We start from the raw sequence: 21,556 nt of genomic DNA, 5'->3' as shown, positions 1-21,556 counted from the left end.
AACCAATTGGCTGTAAGGCAATTTTGCTGTAAAAGAAAATCACAAAAAAATAAAAGGTGGACATTCATTAAAAAGAATATAATGAGGGGCGCCTGTGTGGCGCAGTCGGTTAAGCGTCCGACTTCAGCCAGGTCACGATCTCGCGGTCTGTGAGTTCGAGCCCCGCGTCAGGCTCTGGGCTGATGGCTCGGAGCCTGGAGCCTGTTTCCGGTTCTGTGTCTCCCTCTCTCTCTGCCCCTCCCCCGTTCATGCTCTGTCTCTCTCTGTCCCAAAAATAAATAAAAACGTTGAAAAAAAATGTTTAAAAAGAATATAATGAAACATGAAAAATGAATAACAGAATTTTAAAAACTTTATTGCAAAATACAGTCATTTGATTACATTTAAAATGTGTGTAGTTTCAGGCAGCACTGTGCAAATAACTGATTTTATTTTGCGAATTGTACCTAAGCACTTGTCTTCTAAGTCTTTCGTTCATAGTATTATACTTTCTTTTGGTTGTTGATTCATCTTGCTCAACATTGCACTTTTTCTATTTTTACTAAAATTTCTTCCTTCATTCAGAGTCAGTTTCCAAATATTAGGATATATATTTGCAATTGAGCTTTGTATTGCCTGTTGAAAGCTTTCTCCACTGCTTTTTGTTCTTGGCATGTTGTTACATGTCCGTTGATGGATATTCCGAAGTTCTATGAGAAGCATAGGATCAAAACTCTGCACCAGTGTATAGACCATCATAAGGGCTGAGATTTATATAATATAAAATCGAAGTTCTGTGTCAATGGAGAAATGAAACCAAACTGTCAAACCAAACTGTCAACCAGTTATTTTTTTATCTTTTTACAGCAAAATTGCCTTATGGCCACTTAGTTATGCGGCGAAAATGTGTGCGGTGAAAATGCTTGCAGCAAAGATGTCTACAGCAAAGATGCTTATGGTGCAAATATGGAACAGGAGGGTATGTGGGCTTGCCACCTCATATTTTCATGCCACTACAAAGTCTTTAATTACTACAAGACCACAAGGGGTTGAGTCCTGTTAAGAAATAGAAGAGCAATACAACAAATTATTATCTGAAGGCCTAGCATAGCATCTTACAACCAGAGGGTGCTAGAATATTTACTAAGTAAATGAGAATGTATCTATGGTGTGCCCCATATTCAAACACAGCTGCCACAGAGCTATCTAAAAAAAAAAAAAAACCTGCTTCACACACATTTATAGTTTGATCCAACTTTCCATCTCAACTTTAAACCTCAATTTTCAATCACCCAACTGACATCAGCATTTTAAGGCCCCATAAGCCATTCAAAATCAACATCCTAAAAAGCTGGTATGGCAGGCATCCCCTAAAATGGCAGCCAATGATCCTGATCCTGTCTCTTGGTATTCATGCCCTTGTGTAATCCCCTCCTCTGCAATAGGCTGGGTCTGGCAACGTGCTTCCAACACACAGAATGTAACAAAAGTTATAGGACATTAATGGTGGGTTTAGGTTCCCCCAAACCTCTGGCATTTGTGTTGCTTGCCCTCTCTTGCTCCCTCATCCTGTCTCTCCTTTGTTCACACTCTCTTTTTCTTAGAGCCGTTGCTCTAAGGGGAAACAAGCTGCCATGCTGTGAGTAGCTCTGTGGAGAGGTCCATGTGGCAAAGAACTGATATCTTAGCCAACAACCAATGAGAACCTGAGGCCTGCCATAGCCACGTAATTGAGCGTGTAAGTGGGTTGTCTGAGACCTCACAACAGCTATGTGAGTGAGCCTAGGCATGGATCCCTCTGAAGAAGTCTTCAGTCTCAGTCAAGCTTGAGAAGAATGCAGTCCCAGGTGACACCTTGATTGTACCCTGTGAGAGACCCTGAGTCAGAAACACCCAGAAATCCGTGTCTGGATTCCTGACCCATAGAAAATGTAAAATAATAAATGTTTATTGTTTTAAGCTACTACTTTTGGTAGCTAAAAACAATATATATTAGATAACCAATATAGCCAGTCCTGTGTTTTCTAGGGTATTATAACAGTCGAATAAATGGTATCCTTGCTCCATACTGCATTTTCTTACCACAAATCCAATCATACTCACCTTATTAAAAATATTTTATGGATCCTTATTGCTCTAAAAGAAAAATTCTAAAAATCCAGCACAGAACATCCTAGCTCTTTTGTAATTTGGCGTTTACCTGCAGCTTCTCAACCTATTTTCTGTTAGTGCTACCACTCTAAATGTCTCTGCTCCAATGACAGCAAATTACCGGCAAATTCCCAAGCACACCACATATTTTATGTTCTTCTATTTTGTCTTGGCTGTTCCTTCTGCCTGGAATGGCCTCTCCACCTTTCTCCTCTTTCTCCTGGAAAACTGCTACCCATCCTTCAGGCCCCAGGCTCTGATCTTCCTCCCTGGAAAGTCTTCTCTGTTACAGGCAAACTGAGGCACTCCCTCCTCTGTGGTCCCACAGTTTTTGCTCCTATCACATCGTAGTGTCTCTGACTGGAACACAAATTACTCACAGGCAGGAAACTTGATTCCTAGAGCATGATCATTAAAAGCAAAGAGTTGGGAGCCAGGCTGATGGCGTTAAAAATCCTGACCTTACCTCTTCATTTAGCGGTGAGCCTTGGACAAGCTTTTAAACCTAAGTCTCAATTTCCAAATCTGTAAAATGAGGATGATAAAAGAACCTACCTATAGGGTTGTTTTATAGTTCAATGAGGTATGTGGAAGGTACTCAGCACAGTGGCTGGTGGTACTAAGAGTTCAGTACATGTCATTTTTACTCATATCTATAACCACAGAGACTAGCATATAGTACAATTTCAATTAACATTTCATGATCCTCGGAGAATTATTTGCATTTCCAATGGGGACAAAAGTAGGCAAAGAAATAAATGTTACAATAGTGGAATTTCAGACATTCTGGATACCTGTTTTGCTTCCTTCTAAGATTGGTCCTAGGTATTAATATGAAAACAGCTAATAAATTAACAGGTAAGAGACAGAGCAGGGTTCATTTATTCAGTGGTAACTATTTGTGAAAAGTCTGGAAATGAAAAGATTTTCCCCAATAATTAATGAAGTGATTGTAGTGTTGAGGATGAAGAAACCATTTGCATTAAAAAAAATTGCCAGGGTATCAATTTGAAGGATCCATAGTCTTTGACAAGCTCTTTCAAGTGGTAGGATGCAGTAGAAGAGGCATAGGCTGAAGAGTCTGAAGACCTGAGTTCTAGATCCAACTCCGCATTTATTGGTATGTCTTAGGGGAGGACATACTCATGCCATCTGTGAATGGGGATTGGCAATACCCATTCTTCCTAATTCACAGCAGGTTGGGAGGAGCAAATGAGACCATGTATGAGAAGACAATGTTAGAAAGTTTAAGAAAACAGAAATGCATGATGTCTGTATTTTTTGTGGTTTCCTATTTAAATAAGAAATAGTCAAGCACGTGTAAGGACAGCAATGAAAGACATAATTGATTCTGCTTATGTAAATGTGTTTTTTTTTTTTTCTTATATGCTTTCCAAAAAACTCAAAAGGAAGTCATAAGACTAAAAGTCATTTTAAGGAGATTTTTTTTTTAATTGGAGTAAAAGTGATTTTTCTTTTTTGGAACTAACAGAACACGACTTTAAAAAAAATGAAAAAAAGAAACCCTGAGAGATCCAATATTTATCACAAAGGAACTAAAAATTAAGAGCTAAGAAATAGCTTCTTTACTCAGTGCTTGAGTTCTTAAAGATGTCATTGGGCCAGGTAGATCAACTCTTAAATATTCGCAAGCCTCTGTATTTCCCAGGGGTCTATCTGGAATCTCTCCGTAGTCACTTAAACAACTTGTCTTGAAAGGGGAAACTTACCTGATCTTTTCCAAAACCTCTGTTGTAAGTAAAAAAATCAAATGCAAAAGACAACTCCAGGTAAACTAGATAAACATGATTATCCTTAAAGGGTGATTCATTCCAGTAGAAAACAAATAATGAAAGAAAGTGGTAGACAACCAACATGGTCCACATATTAAATGGGGTATTCCGATTCCAGAGGTTTCTTCTTTGATGATCTCTCAGAGATAAAAACCACTTTTCACAATTTGAAACAAAAGTAAATGGAAGTTTGCAATGCTAAGAACCCCTGTGGAAATAAGGCGAAATAAGACAAGGCCTTCAGACCTGTGAGAAAAATCAATCTGATGGAAAATTGACAAACTTGTTTAACGTGACGCACCAGAGCTAAGGGCTGACCTCAGAGACCTCCACTGAGACACCCGTGAAGTTCCCGTCAGTTCCCTTAATCCGTTCAATTACACAACAGCATTGCAAAGGGAACCGTTTTTTTTTTAACCAAACATCACTTTAAATTAACTTTTTTTGCCATTGTGCTTTAAGTTCCAATTTCTTTCTCTTCATTCTCTCCTCTATACTAAATTATTAAAATCACCAACTGCTCTAAAATCAAAAATATTTCAGAAAGCAGTGATGCCAAATTTGGATTGACTAAAGTGAAATCAGACAGAAGGAAAGATATTTTGAACATTTCCACGCTTGGTGCATTGTTTAAGGATATGGCAACAAGTAATTAAAATTGACTACTTGGCTTTTCCCCCATGAAACCAACGCTAAGCTCAGTGTTTGGCCCCATTATAGCCTAATTCAGACCAGGCAGGCATCTGAATGAAAGGAAACACACTAATATATTTACAAACAGACTGGCTTTTTTCTTCATCTATAACTTGTTTCTTTTTAAAAATATATTTATGAGCTCTAATAAGATGATAAAATAAGTAAAATTAGATTTTAATTGAAAAGCCAAATTGGAAAGTCAGAATGAAAAGACAAAGTAGATAAACTTTCACAACTAGAGAAAGGAAGAGGTCTTGATTGTTTTTAATAAACAGATTTTATGTCACTTAAATGGACCTGCATGTGTAGCTAGCCATCAAAATTCCCATCATCTATTTATACATACATTTACACAAATAAAAATGTATACACAAGCTCACAGAGGGAGAATTTTACTCTGCTCTTACACACAAATTACAGACATGCTCCCACCACTGGCCTTGTTGCCTTGGGTGATCACTGCTATCTCCAGGCAGGAAGTCTCTGTTCATACCTGTCAGCTCCTGGCCTACTCCCTCATTTTACTGTACTGTTACAGTGTTGAGGAAGGTCATTGAAGAGACATGACTGCTGGTTGACCCATGAGCTGGCTGCAGGCAATCCAAGGCTCCTCTTCCCCTTCCCTGTCCTTGGAATGTGGGTTCCCCTTGCCTTTCCCACTCCCAGAGACTGTTCCAAGGACATAGCCTTGAGATAGTGATGTGGTGTTCAGAACACCTGCATAGTATACATGACTGAACCTGGTTAAGGTGTCGGTAAGCTTTCAGATTTGACAGGCAGGTGCAAGGATTTAGTCATCTTGCTCCTACCCAAGACAGGCCTTGTGTTTAAGTTCCCTTTGCTTATTAAAATTACCACCTACCAACCTGAAGAGGCCTGCCCCTTTCCTTGGCCTCTCCCTGCCCTCTGAGTACAGGGGCCAGTTTCAGATCACACCCGAGAAGCTCCAAGAGGGTTGCCAAACAATATATACACATCTGTTATCCCTATTCCATTGTGCTCAACAATTGAGTTCAACCAACTCACTGAATCCGCTCTGTATCAAACACTGTACTATGTGCTAGATACACAGAAATGGTCCCTACTGTCAACAAACTTACGGAATAGTGAGCCCTTTACAGTTCCTGCACGGAAGGGCCCTGTACTCCAGGTAGCACTGAGCAGAATAAAATAGGTGACTCCCCAACTAACAAGTAGGTTTTATTTAAAAAGACAAATGGGGGGGCTTATTGTTTGATTGGGAATTGATTCACATTTATTTCTCTGAAAAAAAAATGTTTGCAATGGTTCTTACCTAGGCATATGAAAGCTTGTTTAACTCCTAATGTGGTTGAAATTCCCCGTGATGCCAAAGAAACGTGCAGTTAAAGGAAACTGCACTGTTGTAAGTGTAAACCATGTGAGATATGAGTTCCCTACTTTTTAAAAGTCTGTACTATCAGAGTATAGAAAAGACTTTCAAATATTACCTCATTTGATCCCATGAGTTCAGAGGCTTATCGATGTCAATTTTTATGAATTAAGAAACCAGGTTCGGCGAGACCATGTGACTTGGTAGGGATCACCTAGTTAGGAAGTGGTGGGTGTAGGCCTGGGAACGTCCTGATGCAAGAACCCAGGTTCTTCCTTCTACCTGAGACCGTCTCTGAATATCTCTGCGGTCATATAAGCTATTGCATTAAAGAATTGAATTTTATTTAAAATTAGAAGTAAAATGATTACCTAGAACTTTCCAGTGTTCCTGGTATATTTGATTTCTTCCTTGTATCTTCAAAGAATAAATGCTCTTGGAGAAGGACGAATTTATCCTGAAGTGGTTTTTATTGGCAGTGGATGAGCAATGGGTGAACCATAAATTACTAGGTTTACCAGTTGTTGGTGCCATTTCTAGATAATGACCATCCTTAAAATGTTTTCTCTTTTGATGTTCAGGTTTCAAAATCAATATACTGATTACTTTAAAAAGAGAGAAAGGAGCTGCTGCTAAAATAAGAAAAAATAAAAGTAAAAGGAAACTGGTCCGATTTGATTTAGACATGGATCATCCAATTTTTTTGTTTGTTTCTTAAATGTTAGAGTGAAAGAGAAATCTCAAGACAGTCATTAAGACATTAGTTGTACATGGGTTGCATATTTTATCAAGCATTTTATGCAAAAGATGAGCTCTTCAAGAAAATCAGACTTAAGTAGATTTTCTTTCTTTCTGAGGGATCAAAGGTGTCATCGAATGATTGATACTTGTAAAAACTGACTTCAAAATGAAAATGCCTGAATTCCAGTTCTGGGCTGAGGATAAAGAAACAGAGGCATTTACACCACAAATTGCTAGACTGAGTGTCGGAGGTGAATCTGTTGAGAAATGCAGTATCTCCTGCTGTTTCTAAGTTCACAATACACCTTCTGTATGCAGACTAACTCCCGCCCCCTCCACCCAGCTCCATTTCACTTATACTACACACATAGTTTATTACTGTACCATATAACGGTGACATATTACTTTTACTTTGTGAGTAGCATATTGCACTTTCCCACATGTTCCCAAGCTGCAAGCTTTTGTTAGGTCTCGTGGGAAATTTGTGATGGTGTGAAGTGAACTCCTGTCACCACTCGATGGATTGCAAAAATAGTGTAGTTCTTGCCAAAGACCAAGATCGTATCTTGAAAGATGGCACTGATCAAATCAGTATCTTCCAAGATTTGTTGCAGCCAACCTTATTTCAGTGTATGAAATGCATGTAGTATAAGGACACATAGTTGGCTATCTCCTTTTATTGTATTCCTTCTAGCTAATCCTTTGGCACAGATTTCCAGAAGTATAAAACACCCAAGGTGGGTATGTCCAGACATCTCTGTTGCCACTCTGTGGGCACAGGACTGACCACAGCTGGTGGTCAGCGATCGTGAAGAGGATATCGTGGAGTCCCACAGACCTAGATTCAAAGCCAAGTTCTGTTGCTGAGTGGACATGTAACCTTGGGCAAGCTACCTAACCCTTCTGAGCCTTGGTTTCCTTCTCTGCACAGTGGAGCAGAGCAATGTTTACACCACAGGCTTGAGAAGTACCAGGCACACAGCAGGCACACCTTATATGCTAATTTAGTCTTTTATTCCCTGTGAGGCACTAATCTCTTTTTCCTGTATGATCCACTCACTTCTCATCTCTATATTATCCCACTCTTGAGTATATATCTGTACTCTTATAGGTGTTCTTGTATTGTGTGGATTTATGTCTTTATATGCATACCACTGAATATTGAGCTCAACAGCAATTTTTCCTGTGCTACCTTTAGGAATTTCAAAATAACTTTGTTTTCATGTTTCTTAACACAGGCCATTTAAAAATTTTTAATTTTTTAAAAATTTCTAATTGGTACAATCAATAAAAATAAATATTCCTTTTAAAATGGGATCCCTGATGCCAAAATATGCAAAAGGACTCATAATTTAAAAAGACTGTCTGAATGAGTTCCATTTACTTGAAGCTTATCTGACAATACGCTGAAAAATTAAGCATGTAAAAAAGAGTGTCTGCTACAAATTTGCTCACTTATTAAAGAAACTATTGAATTCTAAATGGGAAAAATGTAAAGGAAAATACTTAGAAGAAATGCTAGAGAAGAGAGAGCAGAATCTTACTGAGGGATACATTCTCCACTTTCATATACATTTTGACCTCAGGATATACCAGGCAGGGAACAAGACAGATAATGCTAGAAAGAGTCCTAGTGTTCATCACCATATTGGTAATATGGTCTTAGAGAGTGTCTGCAGTCCTTTGCTTAAGCAAGGATGTTAGAACACAACTATTTCAGAAAGCAGGAACAAATGTTAGTGTGCCAAAAAGCAGTCACATTTGAAAAACTAGTGCCAAAATTCATTGAGTTTGCCCAGAGCCTTCATCCCGATACACTGCTATGCTTCGCCCTTTAGCAAGCAGTCATTAGGAGCTTCATCAGAGGGACCCTCTGAGAGATTTTTGTTTATTAAGCTATTTTATCCTTGTGGCAGAATAATACTTTTGAAACTTTAATCAATGTATTTTGTACCCATTCAAGCAGCTGGGCCACTTTATGCTCATTGCTTCAAGGGAAGGATGCTACACAAAGTGGAAATCAAAATTACATTCCTGGCTTTTGTCATCCAAAATCCTGGGCTCTTGCGTGTCCTAAGGAGAAAAAGTGACAAAAAGTTTGAGAGCTATGGATTTGAGGGAGAAAATGTAGAAATGTATTCCTCTTTACCCATAACTCCTCAGACCAGAAAAAAATTCCCTGAGCTGGAGAAAATGGAAGAGAGACAGGGAGGAATCCATAGAATATAGATGGTGGTGGCTCCTGGACACAAGGGTCTTTTGGCCCTGTCTCCTGGGCTGAGGCCCCAGGGAGGAGAAGCAAGGTGCTTTCCCAAATCTGAGACCAGAGAGCACCTGTGCCCTTTCCCAGAGGGATGAAATGGCAGTACGGTGAATCTAGGTAGACAGGGCGGGCCTATGATGGCCTTGCAGAGATTTTCAGCTTTCAGAATGGCACGTGGCATGAAAACAGCAAAATGATGGCTCTAGCATCAAGCATGGCACTGAACAGTGGAGAGAGATATTTGACCCCACGGGTCCAGGTGAACAGGAGCAAAGGACCAAATATGGACTCCTAAGTAGAGACTTGGGTGGCAGACACTCCAAACACCAAAAGCACCCCCCCCACCTCTTTCCACCTGCCCCTCTGTACCCTCTGCGGATCCCTGGCCCCCAGATGCCACCCCCTGGAGAATGGCAAGAGGGGACCTTAGATTAATGGAGGGTAAATTTCCTCCACCTCAGCAGAGCCAGGGCTTAATCTAAAATTAAGCAGAGTTAAAGAAAAATAAATCCTCACACACCTGATTTGTGATGTGCAGTCTCACTGAAGCCCTCATAAAAAGTCCTGAGATGAAACTGGAGAGCCCGCCTGAGAGACAAGGGCAGGTGAGAGAAGAAGCCTGAGAAGGAGTAGCCGGAACACGGACGGGGCAACAATGTCTCCTGCGGTCGGAGGCACACTCTCCCCGCTCTCTTCCCGAGTCTCATCTCCAGCTCTGTCTAAGTTTTGAAGCTGAGAGAAAAGAAGGCATGTCAGAGGGAATTGGGGCCTTTAATACCGTGCGCTGCAGTTAGTTCTTGAAGCAGAGTAACTGCCGAGGTGTTTAAAAATGAAGTGCAGTCCTCCACTCTGAGCGCCTCACATGCAGGAACTTCAGTGAGCTCACATCCCTTTCACATTTGTTCCAAAGGCTCCCCTCACTCCTGAGGGTGAAGCTCTGGGTTTTTCAACTGTTCAAATGCAGTGTTTAGAGCCGGGCACAAAGTTTCCGATTCCAAAGCAGTAGCGGTGGAGAATGGAGCCCGAGGCGCCTCAGGGCTTCCTTGCCAGGTCCCGAGCAATGGTGGTGCCCCCAGAAGGCAGCCCCCCGAGGAGCTGTGGCCTCAGACCCTCCAACTGGAGCCACAAAGAGCCTGAGTCCAAAGGGAGCCTCTCTGCTCGTTAAAACACCGAATGGCTGAGCCGAAAAGACTCCATGTCGCTAAATCATGATAAAGCGGGCTTTATTTTACAATATGGTATGGGTGTTGGTCACTAATACTGAAGGCAGCTGACAGATGAGCCATCTACATCCCAGGAAGGAAACAGGACTGGCTGAATTTTAAGCAAAAGCCTTGGAACGACAAACACAAATATGTTAAGGCCTGGCCAAGGGCAAGTCAATAAATAAAAAGGGAAAGACAGACTCCCTGGTGTGGCTGCCAGAGGTTAAGATTGATTACTTTGCACGTGTTGTAAGAGAAGTTGCATGTAATGCACTTCATATTTTTGCTTCTAATCGTACCATTTCTGGCTTTCAGAGGAGTTCCCTGATCCCGGATGCGCACTAGAAGGCCTGGCAGATAAGGGAAATATATTCCTTCTGGACAGCCTCCCTGTAACGTGTGGTCACAATGAAATCAATTGTATCGTCTCAGGATCCCTCTCAGAGCATGGGAAAGAAGATGACCAGAGCATCTCTTGGGGTCTGCAGGGTCCTCTGAAGCCCAAGAGTAGGGCCTTTGAAGGTACATATCTATCTGGTAATATTTCAGGGACATGTGGAAGGCTCCTGCCTCCTCCAGTTGCTCCCAGGTACACAAAACTCTTTTAAGTAAATACAATCTTTCTTTCCACTGCTAGAAGGAAGTTCACATTGAGGTGTAAATGACTGATATCAGATTCTTTTCCAAGGATGGCTTTTGAGAAGAGGAAAAAGGAGGGAGCCTGGGACTATTATTGGTAGCTGCCGTTGTGCCTTGGGGAGGAAGGGGATGCTGTGTGGGGGAGAACGATGAAAAATGTGAAACGTGAAGTTGCCAAGTTGATCACTTCATCATTTTCCACAGGGCCAGTCTTATCCAAAAGTAATGACATGGCTCTGCTGTGCCATGCGGAGGTGTCATTTAGGATAATCCATCAATGGGGAGATCTTATATGTTCCACATTATTAACAATGATGGAGGTGGAACTGCCACCAAAACACATGGCCTTCTCCAGCTCTGGCTTTCTGGGTTATTTAGGCTTCGTGTAAAAGACAGTCCTAATGTCTGCCTAGCAGAGCTGCCAGCTGAGTCTGGGTGGGGAGGGCAGTGGTTGAAAACCAGCAGGATCTCCTTGGACCTTTTACAAATGAAGGACCCAAAAGGTTCTTGACCAAAAAGTCTTTTCATCATGAATATCTCAATTCTCCTTAAATTAAGTTATAAATTTAACATGAGCTCAGTAAAAGTACTCTAGTTCTTTCCTGGACCTAAACAAATGAGCTGAATTTAAAGTTCAGATGGAAAACACAAATAATCAAAATAACCTGGAAACCTCTGAAAAATAATTGGCCAGAGCAGGGATTTTTAGAGACCAATTCTAGTAGATATTAATAAAAAGTTCCAATATTTAAACACTGGTGTTGCCAGATAAAAAGACCTTTAGACAGAATAGATATTATAGAAGAAAAATAAAATACGTATACATATAGAATTTAGTATACGCTAAAGACTGACTTTTTATACCAGACATTGGGAACACTGAGTGTCATGTGCTGAGCGATAAAATTGGATCCATACTTTATACTATATACAAAGATTAATTCTTTACATGTGAAAAATGAAACACAAAAATACCAGAAGGAAACGTGGGAGAATCTTGCTGTAGGAAAGCCCTTTCTAATTATGACTGAAAATTCAGAATCCATAATGAAAGAGATTGATAAATTCAGCCACATTAAAAATAAACAAAGTTCTCCATGCAAAAGTAGCATAAAGAAAGTAAAAGAGAAAAAAAAATAGTTGCAACTCATATACAGACAAAGCGCTAATTTCTCTATAAAAAGAACCCCTAGAAAAGAAGATAGAATCCAACATAGAATAATGGACAAATAACATGAAAAAAAAACTGTAGAAAAAGAAACACAAATGCCAAACATACATCAAAATGATCAGTGTCACTCATTACAAGAGAAAAGCAAATTAAAAATATCCAGAGATGCCATTTCTTTCCATGAGACAAACAATAATCCTGAAGTCAGACAACACATTCTACTAGAGGGGCAGGGAAAGAGGAGCACGTAGCCATTGCTGATTCAGAAGATGAAATGGGAAACTCCCAAGGGAGGAAATGTGACAGTGTCCTTCAAAATAATAATGCATCTGCCCCACTTCCACTTTCAGTTAAGATAGAGTTAAATAAAACTAAATGTATTCTCTCACCTTAAATAACAATAGACAGAAGAAATGTTTGAAGGAAAAATGTTTATACATTGGACAAAAGCAGATAGAACAGCGGTGACGGTTAACTTTATATGTGAACTTGACTGGGTCACATGGTACCCAGATATTTGGTCAAACACTACTCTGGATGTGTCTGTGAGGGTGTTTCTGGATGGTATAAATGTATGAACCATATGCAGTAGACTGGATAAAGCAGATTGCCCTGCCTAGTGTGGTGGGCCTCATGCAATCAGTTAAAGGCCTGAATAGAACAAAAAGGCTCCCATGAGTAAGAAAGAACTCCTTCTTCCGGATTGCCTTTGGGCTGGGATATCATTTTTTTCCTGTTTTCAGACTCAAACTGAAACACTGGCTCTTCCTGGATCTCAGACTAAAATTACACCATCTGCTTTCCTGGGTCTTCAGCTTGCCGACCACAAATCTTAGGACTTGTCAGCCTCCATAATCACTGGATCCAATTCTTTATAATAAATTATATATATCATATATTATATATCCTGTTGGTTCTGGTTCTCTGGAGAACTCCAAGGTGAGCCTATGGTTGCCACAGCCTATGTCCGAAGAGAGTCTCCAGGTTCCAACCCAGGGACAGGGGAGTCCCAAATCACCTGCAGCAGGCTAAGTTGAGGAGACAAAATTTAGATTTCAGGGAGGTTAAACTTCACAGGGTAAAGCACCAGGCAGGTAAGAGGTCACAGAGAGAACACTTCAGAGATCCCAGTCTTCCCTTTCGTTCGCTGCCCAAGAACACTCTTCATCCATGAGTTGGTCTCAACTGTAGGTGTCATTTACTGCGGCAAGCATCTTTACAGATTGTGATCCTTGACTTTAAAGACCCGTTTTCTATACAATATAGCCTCTAAGCCCCAACCTACTACTTCATTTGGTGCACAACTTGAGAAACAAAGATCTACTCTGAAGGAAAACTTGGTTGTGTTGGACTCAGTGGAAGACAGGTGCTTGTTTGCAGCACAGTGCCCTTCTAAGAGATTTTCAGAGACCATTTTGACCACCTGCTATTTTCACCTGCATTAGACTTTATCTCTGTGTGAAATACAAGTCAGACAAAAAAGAATACTAGATTTTAAGTCAGGAGACTTATAGCCTCTAGTCTGTCACATAACTGCTCTGTGTTTGTTTTCATCCTTACAAAAAGGAAGTTGCTTCATTACGTGATCTCTAAAGACCGTTGAGTTCTACAATTCTAAAAAAAATTTCTAATAATACATCACAGTTACAAAGAATTTACCATACTCTAAGATAAGGCATAATTGCACTCATTCTAAAATATATAGTTATGCTACTTAATTTTACAATGAGACTTAATTAATTCTCTTTTCCCACCATCAAAAGCCCCAGTGGAATAATTGCCTTTGCAAGTAGTGCAGAGATTTGGTGCCCTGATTGGACACTCTGGATCACAATTTGCTTTCATAGCAGCAGGAGAAAACCTTGGCAAGTAGCAATACTTTATTCACTGGAGAAAAGGAGAATGTGGTTGCCATAGGAAAGCCACCTCTATCCCTCTCTTTACAGCCCCAGAAGCCCCTCCTGAAGAGCTGTCGCCAGGTAAATGTTGCCAGGTAAGTGCCATGGGAAGGATTTAGCTCAGTGGATAAATCTTGTTCCTTTGCCTGCCTTGAACAGGTGAATCCATCTGAAGCAAATGTTCCGAATTGGACTTTTTCATAGAGACTTGTTGAAATAATCAGTGCCCCTAGGCCCCAGAGCCACCAGGGAACACCTGACTTAACCACAGTTTTACTCATCTTTCAGCTGAAGCAGACCTTCAAACATAAACCTGAGTTGTCAGGGGCACTGAGTGGATTTGTGACCCTCCCTGGAGGTGGTTGGCTCCAAACCCCGAGAATGTGTTACATGAAAAAATAAATGCCTTTTTTTTTTTTAACCATCTGTGAATGAAAAACATTCTTCATATGTTTAACTGTTTTAAATTGCCATATGTCACACACACACACACACACACACACACACACCCCACATGCCTGTTTTGGGGTTGGGATCAAGTCAGCACTATAGGTTTGGACTCCTCTTTCAACCCTCGGCTTTTCCTTTCAAGGAGGTTATGTAGGTAAACAACTTCCAGGTTTGGACCTACCCAGAAATAGAGCAATTTTAGTCTTAGCAGGGGTGCTATGACTGACTTTTCTGGAATTTCAACCATCTGCTGTAATTCTCCCCCTCCCCTTTCAACCATTCACTCAACTGCCCCCATGCTGCCACAGAATCACAAACATGTGAGGCCCCAAACCATGGCAAAATAGGGCAATGGCACTTTATGTAGCTTTATTTTATGAGTGGGATAGATGGGTAGAGAGGAAAGGGAGAAGGAAGAAACTAAAAGAATTCAACCGTCCCTCATTAACTCTGAATAAAAGAACTCATTGGCTTCTTTCAAAGACTTTTTGTTTGGTTGTTTGTTTGAATTAATTTTTCTGGGAAAACTAGCAAACTAAGCTTTTCTTATTGTCTGAAGTCCACCATTCATCTCTCAAAGCTGTTGGAGGATGAAGGCAAAATCCTTAACGGTACCTGTGGCAGGATCTGTTTTGGTCTGACCCTCCCATGGTGATTAAAGAATTGTCAGTGAGCAAGGTGCTAACTCATGGAGGCATTATTTTCTAGATCTAGAATCAAATCCTCTTATGAAGGACCTTTTTAATAGACTTACAGATATTGCCAAGTAAGTCCATTTATAGCACGCAGAGGGTACTGGTGTTTGCCTACTCAGATCAACCCCCTTCCTGACTTGCTGGCACAAATGTTTCTTCGCACCAGAGTATTGATAGTGATCCATTCTCCCTGAATGAGGTTTTCATTTAGCCATAACCATGTGACCCAATTCGAGACAAAGAGCTATAAAAGACTTGGGGCTTCTGGGGGAAAGCTGTCTTTGGAAGACATAGCTAACGTTCACTATTATCTGGTTCTCCTCTACTAGACATACATGGTAAATTGTGCTTCCCTATTTCCTTGAAGTGAGGCAGGGACTTGGTAGAGTTCTGGCCAATGAAATCTAGGAGGAAGTTACATGTGCCACTTCAGGCCAAAAGATTTAACAGCAGGAGCTACACTTTCCAACCTTCTCTTCCCCTGTCATTGCAACATCTGAAGTTCTTTTTAAGATGAGAGCCTCCATTAGCGTGGATCCTTTACAGTGAGTTAGCAAATCTGTGCAAGACATGGAGCATGAGCAAGCAGTGTACTAGTATTGTCTTAAGCCATTAACATTTGGAGGTTTGTTTGTTACTACAATATATAATCTATTTTATCATGACCGATGCAGCTTTTCTTCCTCTTGAGAAATAGACATAAATGCAAGAAGAAACAGTTTCTGGAGACTATTTGGTGAGGATATGACACTTGGAGATGCTGCTGCCATCTTGTAACCATGAGGGGACAGAGTGGATCAACTCAAGTCAGAGGAGAATGCTAACACATAAAAACAAAGCAAATGGGCCCTTGACAATGTCATTGAACCACAAAATTAAACCTGGAAGAGCCTGTCACCAGACTTCTTATGTGAGATAATCAACATCTCATTTTTATGCCACTTTCAGCCAGATTTTCTCTTATTTGCAGCCAAAAGCATCCAAACTGATACATTGCAGAAGAGGTTATCTGCCTGTCTCTTTCTCTCTGTATCTTTCTTTGACTCCATCCATCCATCTATCCATCCATCCACCCATCCATCCACCCATCCATCCATCTATCCATGTGATAAACAAATATAGCATTTAGTTTTTAGGTCATGCCAGTCATGGGAAACAAAACAAAACAAAGGAACACCATAGTTTTAACTGAAGCTGTACAAGGATTTGCTGGAACTCCAAATTTCCTGCAAATCACCCCAGTGATCACTGGTGCTGCTTTTATTACTGACCACCTCCAGAAGGCCACACTGAATCTTTTAAGGTAGTGCTGGAAAGCTGAAGGTTGTCTGAGCCATAGGGCCTCTTTGTTGGCTACTTTCAGTTTAGTCCTTCTACAAATATGTCTCCTGTGTATAGGCTTCGTGCTGGGTACTGCCATAGCTACAGGGAATGACACATACTCCCTGCCATGAAGAAGAGACAGGTTGGCTGGGCAGGGAGGTGAAACAGAAAAATCAAGAGGCCACTTGAATACAGTTGAATGCCACTGTGATCTGCAGATCCCCTGCAGCTTCTCATCACCTTCTCTTCTGGACCCCACTCTGCCCACCACATCTGTGTCCAATGCTGGCTTCTCATCACAGCGGTCTGTGCCTGTCCTATAAGCTCCAAACCTTCACAGCCAAGTATTCATCAAGCCCTGAAATGGCTTTGCTCTGTGAGGTCTAGACTGATGCCTAGATGTGGATTAGGGTTTTTCTTTAACTCTCTACTGGCCACATTACAGCCCTGTTTTGACCACTCCTAACCAGTGAGTGTTTCAGGACAGTCTCTTACCTGCAAGATGGCTTCCTGAGCACCCATCATGAGGACTGGAAGGCAGTCTTTCTGTCCCTTGATTCCTGGCTCTGGGGCCAACAATCCTCTCAGAGCTGGAAATTCCAATTATGGAATGAACTGTCCCAAAGCAGATGCTTATATAGAATTTGGGGTACAAGATTTTCTTTAGGGAATAATAGCTGTGAATGGAAAGCAGATAAGGTGGGATTAGACAGAGGGACAAGTAAAATGACAATGCTCAGCCACCCCGGTGTGAGTACTGCCCTTCAGAAGATACAGTGTTGGACTGTAATGCCCAGGCCTTCATACTGCTCCTCTTGCTCAGTCTCCAAATGAGAGCTGCCTTGGAAAGAGCATGATCACAAGCAAGGCACCCTCCGCAGCTGAGGCTGACCATGACGAAACTGACGGCTGGAGCTGTGTCTGCCGCACTCCCACAGTACAGCAGCAAGTCCTTCCCTGAAGGGGATCTGGGAGGCACATCTCAGTGTCCACCACGGTCCACCCTTTGAGCTGCTTGGATCTAATTCTCCATATGTGTTCAGGGAGCAGCTCCTCCAGGGTTCCCATGAACCTCTTTTAAAAAGGGGAAATCAGTGAGTAATTACACTCCCAGTGTGGTTGTCTGAGCAAGGCAAGTATTTCAGGGTCCACAGCGATGTTTATTTTCTTATCTTCCAGTCACCCTCACATACCACCTCTGCTAACCTTGGTGGCTGGACCCAGACCACCCTCTCCATGGATCATTATATCTTTCTCTAATGGCATTGTTAATTCTGTCTATTTAGAGTGAGAATTAGGTAAGGCATAAAAAGCGGCACCCATCTGATTCCACACATAGTCCTCCCTGTTTCCACATTATAATAGAAGCCCACCTGCCCCTGATGACCAGGGTCACTTATCTCCATAATTCATCTTGCCTACCTCTCCCTGCATACAAGGATCCTATAATGCCTAGGCAGTAGCTATAGTTAGAATTTAATGGGACCCTTGCTGTGTCCCCTAGAGGAAGTCTATCTCCTTTGGGACATATTTGGGTTGCAGGGACATGAAGCACAATGTTCCCTAGTGGGTCGTTGGGAGTGGGGTCCACTCCTATCCCTAAGCCTTGGTTCCTAGACACATGAATTCTTCCTATTGGAAGCATAGTGTTGTAGGGACATAATGCCCTACAAAGGCTTTTGGTTCAATGTATATATTATATCCTTCTGGGCAGTGTGGAATATATATGATCAACCCATGGATACCATGGTCACGTGGGGATACCATAGCTTCTTTGAGGGCATCTGCTCAGATGTTCATTTGTCAAGGTCCTACGTTTCCCCGCCAGGAAAACCCTGACCTTGCATTAACAGATCTTTCTTGGTTGGTTCATCCAGTCTGACTTGAAGTCCTGGGCTTGGTCCTTGGCTTGCTGCACTCTCTAGCTAGAGGAGAGGAGAGCTTCACTGTGTGCAAGCAAAGAGGCCCTAGGCTTTCACCTCTGGCTTTCGGTTACCTATTTCTTGCCTTCAGTTGTTTGTGATCTTTCCTTGGAGCATCATCGATACTTAGCAGTAGTCCCCTAATCCTGTTATCTTTCTGTCCACACCATCATAAGTTTCAGGTGCCTCACATATAGTTATCACTAGTAAATTCCCTTCCACCAATATGCCATAGCAATCCACCACTGAGGGGAGTTTTAATAAAAGGACCACCACCTGGTGCCCAAAAATGGGCCCTAATTGCCAGTGAAGTGGTAAGTGGTTTGGCTTTAAAGTTCTATCTTATCACCCCCTGCTATCTTAGACTTCTCTCAGTATTGAAAGGCTGATTCCCCGGAAGCAGTTCCTGAGGCAATTTGGGGACCATGATATTTATTAAGTATTAATACTTATAAAGAGAAGGGGGAGAGAAAGGATTGGTCCAGGGAAGAAGGTGATCTGCAATGCAGGCCTGACAAAGCTTTGGCCAACCTGGCAGAATGCTCTGGAATAAGTGTTGTCTAGAGAGTCTCACACAAGCTTCCCTGGAAGAACGTGACCAGCCAAATGGCTTCTGCAGCTGAGGCTGATGCTGAAGTTGCCGATGGCTGAAGGCTGCTGCTAGCTTCACTCCCTCCCTATGGCCGGCCTGCAGGACCCTCCATGAATGGGAATCTGCCCAGCATGTGTCCAAGTCTAACACCCAGTTCTCCTTAGGCAACTCAGAGACCTCACAAACAGGTCTGTGGCATTGCACAGGGTGGGGTGGGTGCAGGACTGAAGCCACGCTGTGGTTCCTGTTGCATGGGTTCTACAAACTCGACCCTTTATTTTCCCATTGTAGGAGGGGGAAGATGACCGGGAGGGCCCAGAGAAAGACTGTGTATAATTTAGGAGGTAAAAAGAAAAAAAAAACCCACAATGATCTAAGGAAAAGAAAACAGAAAGCTTTCCCTCCCCAAATACTCTCTTTCATTGTCTTTTCTCCCTCATCTTTTTTCATCCAAAACCCAGAATAAGAACATCTGGGTTGGGAATTTCCCTATAGCCTCCAGGAAGAGAACCAGACATGTCTGTGTGGACTTTTCTTCCAAATTTTTGCTGGAAATGTTCACAGGATGGCTGCTCTTCCTTGTACAGTAGTCCCCCTTAACTGCAGAGGATATGCTCTGGGACCTGCCTAAAACCGTGGATAGCACCAAATCCTATACACATATACCTGCGGTAAAGTTTAACTTATGCATTAGGCAGAGCAAGAGGTTAGCAACAATAACTAATAACAAAAATAGAACAATCTTAACAGTAATCTGTAATAAAGTTATATGAATGTGGCGTCTCAAAATATCTTACTGTATTGTACTCACCCTTCTTCTTGTGATGATGTGAGATGATAAAATGCCTACGTGATGGGGTGGGAGGTGAATGACGCAGGTAATGATGTAGAGTTAGGCTACTATTGACCTTCAGATGATTCGCCAGAAAAAGGATCATCTGCTTCTGACTGCAGTTGACCACAGGCACCTGAAACAGGAGAGCAAAAGTGCTGATAAATGGGGACTACTGAATTTGGAAATCCAAATAGGAAAAGAGATATCTCTTACTGTGCTCCATAAATGCCAGTCCCAGGAATCCCACCACTGGTCCTATTTCCCACCCTATCCCTAACCATCTTGTGCCCTCCACCCGATGACCATCCTGCAGGAAACTGATCAAGTGCATCATTTTTTTCTGGTGTGACCAGCCATGCGAATATAGTGAGGCATTTTCTATAGGTCTACAACATTGCATGTTTAAAAAGTTAAGACCAATTCAAAGTGCAAGTATTACTCTGAAAATGCTCCCTAATTAATAAATGTTCTACATTTTTATGTGGGAATGTTTAATATTTAATTTTTCAATAATTTTATCATTTATAATTTATTAAATTTATTTTGTGGCTTGTATTTATTAAAAATTGATACACTTCCTATTTTTTTTACTCCAATGTTAGACTATTTTTATGCAAAGTGAAAAAAACTGTGCTTTTAAGTCACTGAATTCTTTTTTTAAAGCCTCGATGGCAGGGTATTAAGGTTCCAATATCCTCAGCCTCCTTTATGATACTTCTCGCAACATTTTCTCAATGACTATTGTGTTTTCTAGGTCAGGGGATCGGCAACCTTTTAGATGTGAGTGAAGATGTTCAGCTTTTTTTCTCCGATGATCTGGGAGCAGAGGTTTTTGCAGTGTTAAATTTCACGGAATAAGAATGGTAGGACTTAGAGCTGCAACGGTCTACAGGTCCCTGAAAACTCAGACCCAAGATGTATGAAGATAGGTTGAGTTGCTGAGTGATAGCTCAAGCATATGCAGCTTGCCGTCAGGCAAGATAAAAGGTGACAGAGAATACTAGGGGTTGGTGGTAAATGTCTCAACCATTCAAAATGAAATGTTTTCAAAGAAACAAAACGCGTATGATGTCTGTGGTCTGGATTCTGCAAGGAAACCCTTGAGTCTTGAAACCGAAGTCTGAATATAGCCTCTGCAAGGAAACCCTTGAGACTTGAAACTGAAGTCTGAATATAGGGCTGTATGTCCTCCTAGGTGGTGGGAATGGTATTATTAAACTTCTTTCCGTACTGTGGATTTGGGGCAGCTCAAGTTGTGATTGAGGTCGGAAGACCACATGTGTGTTAAATGGAGAGAAATACTAGGATAAAATTCAGTAAACACACAGCAGGCCCAATTCATTCAGTGCACATGTGTTTATTTACTAGGTGAGGTGCCCATGAGGTCAGATAAAAAGAGAGACACGAGGGGGTGTGAAGGGCATTGTGGTGAAAATTGGCAGCATGAACAAGGAGAAGGGAAGCATGATCTTTTTCGCACTGTAAGGCACCAAAATTCTACGAACCAAAGCCAGTTAAATGGGGATGTCAAGTGTTGCGAGGTGCTGGGTTCAAAAATAAGATGTAAAATCATTAATGTCAAAATCTACCACTCACCGCACTTGACAATTTTAATGACAACTCATTTCCTCACCCCGGCTAGAACCCAGGGCAGAGTCCACATCTGTTTTATCTTTATTTCCCGGCATCCCACACAGTGCTTTGCTCACAGTTACTCCCATAAAGATGGGCCAACTGAATGAATGCTTATACCCAGACCATCTCTAGCTTGTAATCCACAGGTGGATAGGGTGTTTGTATTTTTCATCAATATGCCTTCCCAAGAGCCTAGAACAGTGTTCTGCCCTGAAGG

This window comes from Herpailurus yagouaroundi, unplaced genomic scaffold (assembly GCF_014898765.1).
Source record: "Herpailurus yagouaroundi ecotype Mexico unplaced genomic scaffold, PumYag 29, whole genome shotgun sequence".
In the NCBI taxonomy this organism is placed as follows: domain Eukaryota; kingdom Metazoa; phylum Chordata; class Mammalia; order Carnivora; family Felidae; genus Herpailurus; species Herpailurus yagouaroundi.
Note: the sequence above shows the minus strand (reverse complement) of the source record.